This window comes from Balaenoptera physalus (assembly GCF_965194825.1).
Source record: "Balaenoptera physalus genome assembly, chromosome: 3".
NCBI lineage: Eukaryota > Metazoa > Chordata > Mammalia > Artiodactyla > Balaenopteridae > Balaenoptera > Balaenoptera physalus.
In genome coordinates this window covers 64,350,437-64,359,906 of record NC_138890.1, presented here as the reverse complement: position 1 = coordinate 64,359,906, position 9,470 = coordinate 64,350,437, and positions in this window count along the sequence as shown.

The window sequence follows — 9,470 nt, the reverse complement described above, 5'->3', positions numbered from 1 at the left end:
TAACTGAATTCTAGAAGTATCTGGCCTTAACATGCTTCTTTGGGAAGGCACATCACTGTTCCAAGCCTGGAGCTGTTCTCCATGCCTCTGGTGTAAATAAATTTTACATTTTTGAAGGAGGCTCCAGCCCAGACCCCTTTGTCTGTCAAGAGCACAACCACAGGTCATTCTTTTCACGGTGACTTTTTTGAGTGTGAATTCACCTTGATGGAAGACAGATCTTCCATCAACATTATCATCATCATCATCATACTAAGAGCTGCCGTTTATTGAGCATTTACCCTGTGCCAGGCACTGTGTTTTACATCATTATTTTGTTTAATCCCATCACTTGCTACTGCTTTTATCCTCAGTTACAGAAGAGCAAACTGAAGCTCAGGATGCTGAAGTGGCTTGTCCGAAGTCTAATAGCTCTCAAGTGTCAGAGGCCTTGTCCAGCCCCACACCCCCTGGGAGGCATCCCTCCAGGATGGGTGAGCCTTTGCACCATCTACCTCCTCACGTGAGGGCCTTTCATCCAGGGCAGAGTTTGTCTAGAGCTCCTAAGGTGGGCTGCTGGGCCCAGGGAACCTACTGTCTTAGTCCATTTTGGCTGCTATAACAAAATACCACAGACTTGTGGCTTCCAAACAACAGAAATTTATTTCTCACAGTTATGGAGGCTGGGAGGTCCATGACTTATGGCACTGGCAGATTCGGTGTCTAGTGAGGGCCTGCTTTGGTGTAACCTCACATGGCAGAAGGGCAAGGGAACTGTCTAGAGTCCCTTTTGTAAGGGCACTAATCCCATCCTGAGAGCTCCACCCTCATGACTTAATCACCTCCCAAAGGCCCTACCTCCTAACATCACTTTGGGCATTAGGTTTCAACATATGAATTTGGGGGACGCAAACATTCAGTCCATAGCACTTACTACAATGAACCTTTCTTTAGAAGGGAAAGGAGACCTTCTCCCACCCCACAGGAGCCCTGGGCAGGATGGAGTGTCTGGTGAAGATAGAGCCGGGAGGCCATGTTTACTTTACAGAAATCGAGGCCCAGAGATGCCCAGAGCTGGGAAGGGCCTCACCCAAGGTCACGGGGTGAGTCACTGGCATAACCAGCACCCACAGGAGCTGGGTCTCCTGACTCTGTCCTCCTCACTGGGAAGTGATTTCAACAGACTACACCTCAGACTGAAGGAGAGGCTTTGGAATAGTCTAACCTCTCAGTTCTCAGAACATGCTGGTGCTGTCACATAGACAGTGCAGGGCAGGAACAGGAGAGAAGGCAGTGACTGGTGGCAAACAGCATCGACTCAGATATGTCAGAAACACAACCCTGACTTGGCTTGTCAGACTTACTACAAAAGCTCCAGCCAAAGGGATTGCCAAAAAGGTGGGGCTCTTTGCTCTTTTGAGTCTTCCATAGGCAGCAAAACCCCCTGAGAGGGACCTTTACTATGACCACAACCTTTCCTGGGCAAAATTAAAGCTGCTATAGGAAGAGAGACAGCTTCATTCACTGATTCTTTCAACACTTATTTATTGAGAGTTTCTGTGCCAGGTAATGGGGATAATGGGGGAATAAGACCAGCTTCCGGTCCTTATGGAACATCCTCTTTGGTGGGGAGAATAAACTAGTAAACAAGATACTTCCTGAAGATAAGTGCTTTGAAGGAGGAGGGAGGTGTGGTTAGGACAGTGGGTGGAGGTGAGGGCAGGAAACCAACTTGGAGGCAGTTGTCAGGGATGGACGGCCCTTCTGGGGAAGAGGCGTGTGTGCTGAGACCCAGCAGAAGCTGCTCAGATCTGGGGGCAGAACACTCAGGCTCTAAGGTCGAAACAGCTGGGGGAGTTGCCGGAACAGAAAGAAGGGCAACGGGAAGAGATGTTATTTTAGGTTCAGCATTAGTGCTGTTTAGAGCAAAGAGAGAACCCGCTGGGATTCCTGGCCTGTCTCCCCTTCCTCAGTCATCCACCTGGGCTGTATTCCTCCCTTGCCTCTGTACGTCACTCCAGATTGTCCCCTCATGAGCTCTGTGTGCACGCTCCAAGGAGCAGTGTGTGGCTGGGCGCTAGTGCAGACAGTAGCCCTTCGAGATGCACTGCTCCCTCCAGATTCTCAGTTCTCTCAGTCTGATGGCTTGTGTACATCTCTGAGTGCTGCCTCCTCATTAGAAGCTGTTAACAGATCAAAACAGCTTTTCTTGGACTTTGTAAAGTAATAAGTCACGTTATGTTTACCTTTTGGTTACTAGGCGGAGCGCTAGGGTTTGCAAAAGACCTGCCTGTGGTTATTTAATTGGAGAAAGCTGCTCTTGTTAAGGACTCAGCTCAACGGCCATTAGTTCCGGGAGAGACAGCCCTGAACAGGCCGCGCCTACTCATTTGCTGGTTCCTGATGGACACTGACTGACTCCCAGATCTCACTGCCCGTCGGCAGGGCTGATCCAGGTGTGCCCTGCACTGAGGCTCTGCTGCTGGGGTCTGGGCCTGGCTCAGCACTGACTGAGGAGAACCCCTGCCATCCCATCTCCTCTTCTCCTGAGGCTACAGACAGGGCAGGGGAAGGGGGTGCCCTGGGGGCTAACAGTGGACCCCCACCCCCGTGGCTCTGACTCTGTGCTGCCACCTCAACAATGAGGCACTCCCAGGTATAAACGATATGCCCCATCTGTGTCCCCTGTGGGATTCGAGGCCTTTAATGAAGCCCACAGTACACAGCCTCGTGTCTGCCAATTTTCTGGGTATGGTCTCATCTACTTCTTTTTTCTTTTTTTGCCTTGTTTCAGATTTTTTTTTAATAGATCTTTATTGGAATTTAATTGCTTCATAATACCGTGTTAGTTTCTGTTGCACAACAAAGCGAATCAGCCATATGCATACACATGTCCCCATATCCCCTCCCTCTTGAGCCTCCCTCCCATCCTCCCTATCCCACCCCTCTAGGTCATCGCAAAGCACCGAACTGATCTCCCTGTGCTATGCTGCTGCTTCCCACTAGCCAACTATTTTACATTCAGTAGTGTATATATGTCGATACTACTCTCACTTCTCCCCAGCTTTGCCCTCCCACCCCATGTCATCAAGTCCATTCTCTATGCCTACCTCTTTATTCCTGCCCTGCAACTAGGTTCATCAGTACCATTTTTCTTTTTTTTAGATTCCATATATATGCATTAGCATACGGTATTTGTTTTTCTCTTTCTGGCTTATTTCACTCTGTATGACAGACTCTAGGTCCATCCACCTCACTACAAATAACTCAATTTCGTTTCTCTCCATGGCTGAGTAATATTCCATTGTATATACGTGCCACATCTTCTTTATCCATTCATCTGTCGATGGACACTTAGGTTGCTCCCATGTCCTGGCTATTGTAAGTAGTGCTGCAATGAACATTGTGGTGCATGACTCTTTTTGAATTATGGTTTTCTCAGGGTATATGCCCAGTAGTGGGATTGCTGGATCATATGGTAGTTCTATTTTTAGTTTTTTAAGGAACCTCCATACTGTTTTCCATAGTGGTTGTATCAATTTACATTCCCACCAACAGTGTAGAAGGGTTCCCTTTTCACCACACCCTTTCCAGCATTTATTGTTTCTAGCTTTTTTGATAATGGCCATTCTGAGCCGCATGAGGTGATACCTCATTGCAGTTTTGATGAGCATTTCTGTAATAAATAGTGATGTTGAGCATCTTTTCATGTGCCTCTTGGCCATCTGTATGTCTTCCTTGATGAAATGTCTATTTAGGTCTTCTGCCCATTTTTTTTTTTTTAATTTTATTTATTTATTTATTTTATTTATGGCTGTGTTGAGTCTTCGTTTCTGTGCGAGGGCTTTCTCTAGTTGCGGCAAGTGGGGGCCACTCTTCATCGTGGTGCACGGGCCTCTCACTGTTGCAGCCTCTCTTGTTGCGGCGCACAGGCTCCAGACGCACAGGCTCAGTAGTTGTGGCTCACGGGCCCAGTTGCTCCATGGCATGTGGGATCTTCCCAGACCAGGGCTCGAACCCATGTCCCCTGCATTGGCAGGCAGATTCTCAACCACTGCGCCACCAGGGAAGCCCTTCCGCCCATTTTTTAACTGGACTGTTTGGTTTTTTGATATTGAGCTCCATGAGCTGTTTGTATACTTTGGAGGTTAATCTTTTGTCTGTTGTTTCATTTGCAAATATTTTCTCCCATTCTGAGAGTTGTCTTTTTGTCTTGTTTCTGGTTTCCTTTGCTGTGCAAAAGCTTTTAAGTTTAATTAAGTCCCATTTATTTATTTTTGTTTTTAGTTCTGTTACTCTAGGAGGTGGGTCAAAAAAGGTCTTGCTGTGGTTTAGGTCAAAGAGTGTTTTTCCTATGTTTTCCTCTAAAAGTTTTATAGTGTCTGGTCTTACATTAAAGTCTTTAATCCATTTGGAGTTTATTTTTGTGTATGGTGTTAAGTAGTGTTCTAATTTCATTCTTTTACAGGTAGCTGTCTAGTTTTCCCAGCACCACTTATTGAAGAGGCTGTCTTTTCTCCATTTTATGTTCTTGCCTCCTTTGTCGTAAATTAGGTGATCATATGTACATGGGTTTACCTCTGGGCATTCTATCCTGTACCATTGATCTATATTTCTGTTTTTGTGCCAGTACCATACTGTCTTGATTACTGTAGCTTTGTGGTATAGTTTGACATTGGGGAGCCTGATTCCTCCAAGTCTGTTTTTCTTTCTCAAGATTGCTTTGGTTTTTCAGGGTCTTTTGTGTTTCCATACGAATTGTAAGATTTTTTTGTTCTAATTCTGTGAAGAATGCCATTGGTAGTTTGATAGGGATTGCATTGAACCTGTAGATTGTTTTGGGCAGTATAGTCATTTTCACAATATTGATTCTTCCAATCCAAGAACATGGTATATTCCTCCATCTGTTTATGTCATCTTTGATATCTTTCATCAGTGTTTTATAGTTTTCTGAGTACAAGTCTTTTGCCTCCTTAGGCAGGTTTATTCCTAGGTGTTTTGTTCTTTTTGTTGCAGTGGTAAATGGGAGTGTTTCCTTAATTTCTCTTTCTGATTTTTCATTTTTTGGTGTATAGGAATGCCAGAGATTTCTGTGCATTAATTTTGTATCCTGCAACCTTACCAAATTCATTGATTAGTTCTAGTAGTTTTCTGGTAGCATCTTTAGGATTTTCTATGTATAGAATCATGTCATTGGCAAATATTGACAGTTTTACTTCTTCTTTTCCAATTTGTATTCCTTTTATTTCTTTTGCTTCTCTGACTGCCATGGCTAGGACTTCCAAAACAACGTTAAATAATAATGGTGAGGGTGGACATCCTTGTCTTGTTCCTGATCCTAGTGGAAATGCTTTCAGTTTTTCACCATTGAGTATGTTGCTTGCTGTGGGTTTGTCATATATGGCATTTATTATGTTGAGGTAGATTCCTCTATGCCCATTTTCTGGAGAGTTTTTATCATAAATGGGTATTGAATTTCGTCAAAAGCTTTTTCTGTATCTATTGAGTTGATCATATGGTTTTTATTCCTTAATTTGTTAATGTGGTGTATCACATTAATCGATTTGTGTATATTGAAGAATTCTTGCATCCCTGGGATAAATCCCACTTGATCATGGTGTATGATCCTTTTAACGTGCTGTTGGATTCTGTTTGCTAGTATTTTGTTCAGGAGTTTTGCATCTATGTTCATCAATGATATTGGTCTATAATTTTCTTTTTTTTGTGATATCTTTTTCTGGTGTTGGTATCAGGGTGATGGTGGCTTCGTAGAATGAATTTGGGAGTGTTTATCCCTTTGCAATTTTTGGGAAGAGTTTGAGAAGGATTGGTGTTAGCTCTTCTCTAATGTTTGATAGAATTCACCTGTGAAGCCATCTGGTCCTGGACTTTTGTTTGTTGGAAGATTTTTAATTACAGTTTCAATTTCGTTACTTGTGATAGGTCTGTTTATATTTTCTAATTCTTCCTGGTTCAGTCTTGGAAAATTGTACCGTTCCAAGAATTTGTCCATTTCTTCGTGGTTGTCCATTTTATTGGCATATAGTTGTTTGTAGTAGTCTCTTATAATCCTTTGTATTTCTGCAGTGTCAGTTGTGATTTCTCCTTTTTCATTTCAAATTTTATTGATTTGTGTCCTCTCCCTTTTTTTCTTGATGAGTCTGGCTAAGGGCTTTTCAATTTTGTTTTTCTTCTCAAAGAACCAGCTTTTAGTTTTATTGGTCTTTGCTACTGTTTTCTTCATTACTATTTCATTTATTTCTGCTCTGATCTTTATGATTTCTTTCCTTCTACTGACTTTGGGTTTTCTTTGTTCTTCTTTTCTCTAGTTGTTTTAAGTGTAGGGTTAGATTGTTTATTTGAGATTTTTCTTGTTTCTTGAGGTGAGATTGAATTGCTATAAACTTCCCTCTTAGAACTGCTTTTGCTGTGTCCCATAGGTTTTGGGTCGTCGTGTTTTCTTTGTCATTTTTTTCTATGTATTTTTTTATTTCTTCTTTGATTTCTTCAGTGATCTCTTGGTTATTTAGTAGTGTACTGTTTAGCCTCCATGTATTTGTGTTTTTTACAGTTTTTTTCCTGTAATTGATTTCCAACCTCATAGCGTTGTGGTCAGACAAGATGCTTGATACGATTTCGATTTTCTTAAATTTTCCGAGGCTAAATTTGTGACCCAAAATGTGATCTCTCCTGGAGAGTGTTCCATGTGCACTTGAGAAGAAAGTGTATTCTGCCACTTTTGGGTGGAATGTTCTATAAATATCAATTAGCTCTATCTGGTCTATTATGTCATTTAAAGCTTCTGTTTCCTTATTTCTTTTCTGTTTGGATGATCTGTCCATTGGTGTAAGTAGGGTGTTAAAGTCCCCTACTATTATTGTGTTACTGTCAGTTTCTCCTTTCATGGTTGCTAGCATTTGCCTTATGTATTGAGGTGCTCCTATGTTGAGTGCATAAACATTTATAATTGTTATAACTTCTTCTTGGATTGATCCTTTGATCATTATGTAGTGTCCCTCCTTATCTCTTGTAACAGTCTTTATTTTAAAGTCTATTTTACCTGATATGAGTATTGCTATTCCAGCTTTCTTTTGATTTCCATTTGCATGGAATATCTTTTTCCATCCCCTCACTTTCAGTCTGTGTGTGTCCCTAGGTCTAAAGTGGGTCTTGTAGACAGCATATATATTGGTCTTGTTTTTCTATCCATTCAACCAGTCTGGGTCTTTTGGTTGGGGCATTTAGTCCATTTACCTTCAAGGTTATTATCAATATGTATGTCCCTATTACCATTTTCTTAATTGTTTTGGGTTTGTTTTTGTGTGTCTTTTTCTTGTGTTTCCCGCTTAGAGAAGTTTCTTTAGCACTTGTTGTAAAGCTGGTTTGGTGGTGCTGAATTCTCTTAGCTTTTGTTTGTCTGAAAAGCTTTTGACTTTTCCATCAAATCTGAATGAGATCCTTGCTGGGTAGAGTAATCTTGGTTGTTGGTTTTTCTCTTTCATCACTTTAACTATATCCTGCCACTCCCTTCTGGCCTGCAGAGTTTCTGCTGAAAAATCAGCTGATAACCTTATGTGAATTCCTTTGTATGTTATTTTTTGTTTTTCCCTTGCTGCTTTTAATATTTTTTCTTTGAATTTAATTTTTGTAAGTTTGATTAATATGTGTCTTGGTGTGTTTTTCCTAGTGTTTATCCTGTATGGGACTCTCTGTGCTTCCTGGACTTGGGTGACTATTTCCTTTCCCATGTTAAGGAAGTTTTCCACTATAATCTCTTCAAGTATTTTTTCCCTTTCTTTTTCTCTTCTTCTTCTGGGATCCCTATAATTCGAATGTTGGTGCATTTAGTGTTGTCCCAGAGGTCTCTGAGATTGTCTTCAATTCTTTTCATTCTTTTTTCTTTATTCTGCTCCTTGGCAGTTATTTCCACCATTTTGTTTTGCAGCTCACTTATTCATTCTTCTGCCTCTGTTATTCTGTTATTGATTCCTTCTAGTGTATTTTTCATTTCAGTTATTGTGTTGTTCATCTCAGTTTGTTTGTTCTTTAGTTCTTCTAGATCTTTGTTAAACATTTCTTGTATTTTCTCAATCCGTGCTTCCATTCTATTTCCAATATTCTGGATCATCTTTACTATCATTACTCTGAATTCTTTTTCAGGTAGATTGCCTATTTCCTCTTCATTTATTTGGTCTTGTAGGTTTTTACCTTGCTCCTTCATCTGTGACATATTATTTTGCTGTCTCTCTTTTTTTTTTTTTTTTTTAAATTAGTGGGATTGTGTTCCTGTTTTACTGGTTGTTTTGCCTGAGGCTTCTGACACTGGAGTTTGTAGGCTACTGGGTAGAGCTGGCTCTTGGTGCTGAGATGAGGAACTCCGTGAGACCTCACTCTGATGAATATTCCTTGGGGTCTGAGGTTCTCTGTTAGTCCAGTGGTTCAGACCCTGAGCTTCCACCGCAGGAGCTTCCCCACCTGACCCCTGGCTTGCAAATCAAGATCCCACAAGCCACATGGGGTGGCAAAAAAAAAAAGACCAATAACAAAGTAAAAAATAAAATTAGACTAGGAAACTAACAGATATGTTAGAAAGAATGTAAAAATAAAAATATAGATGAATCAACAACCAGAAGGTAGGTGTTGGCTGTGGAGAGCGGGCCTAAGCAAGGGCGAGGTTTGGGCGGTGGGTGAGGCCAATGCTCAAGACCCACAGGGCTGGAAAATGCCCTGGGGGCTGTGGGGGGTGGGACTTAGGCTCAAGGAACAGAAGGGGCCCAGGCGTGCCCTCCAGCCCAGGCTCAGAGGGCAGGGGACCTCACCTGGGAGCCCAGCAGGCTTCCTGAGCTCAAGAGGGTGGAGCAAACGCCCTCCTCTCCTCTCCTGCTCCTCCAGTCTGCGGTCTGGGAGGACCCCTCCTGCCTGCCTCTTCTGATCTCCCCAGCCTCCCTCCTATGCCTCCAGGACCAATGCGGCTGGTGGGGGTGGGGAGGGTGGAAGTGGGGGCCTTGGAGGGCAGGGGACTGGCCTGGGAGCTCAGTAGGCTCCCCGGGCCTCAGTGAGCAGGGCAAACTCCCTCTGCTCCTCTCCCACTCCTCCTGGATGGCCCCTCCCACCTGCCACTCCAGATCTCCTGGCCTCCCTCCTATGCCCCCAAGACCCACGAGGCCTGGATGGGGCTTTGGAGGGGGGAAGCAGCTTGGGAGCTCAGTAGGCTCCCCTGCCCGAGTGGGCCAGGTGATCGCCCTCTGCTCCTCTCCTGCTCTTCCCAGAGAGTCCCTCCCACCTGCCTCTTCTGATCTCCCTGGCCTCAGGGGCGCTGATCTTGTCTGACCTCCACTTCTGCTCCACCCTTGGTCCCCCTACGTCCTACTGGTTCACTGTGGGGTTCCTCCCATCTCTTTGGGGGTCAGAGTCCCCCAACAGTGGCCAGCAGGTGCCCTAGTTGTGGAGAGATGCTAACTCCGCGTCTTCCCACACCGCCATCTTCTCAT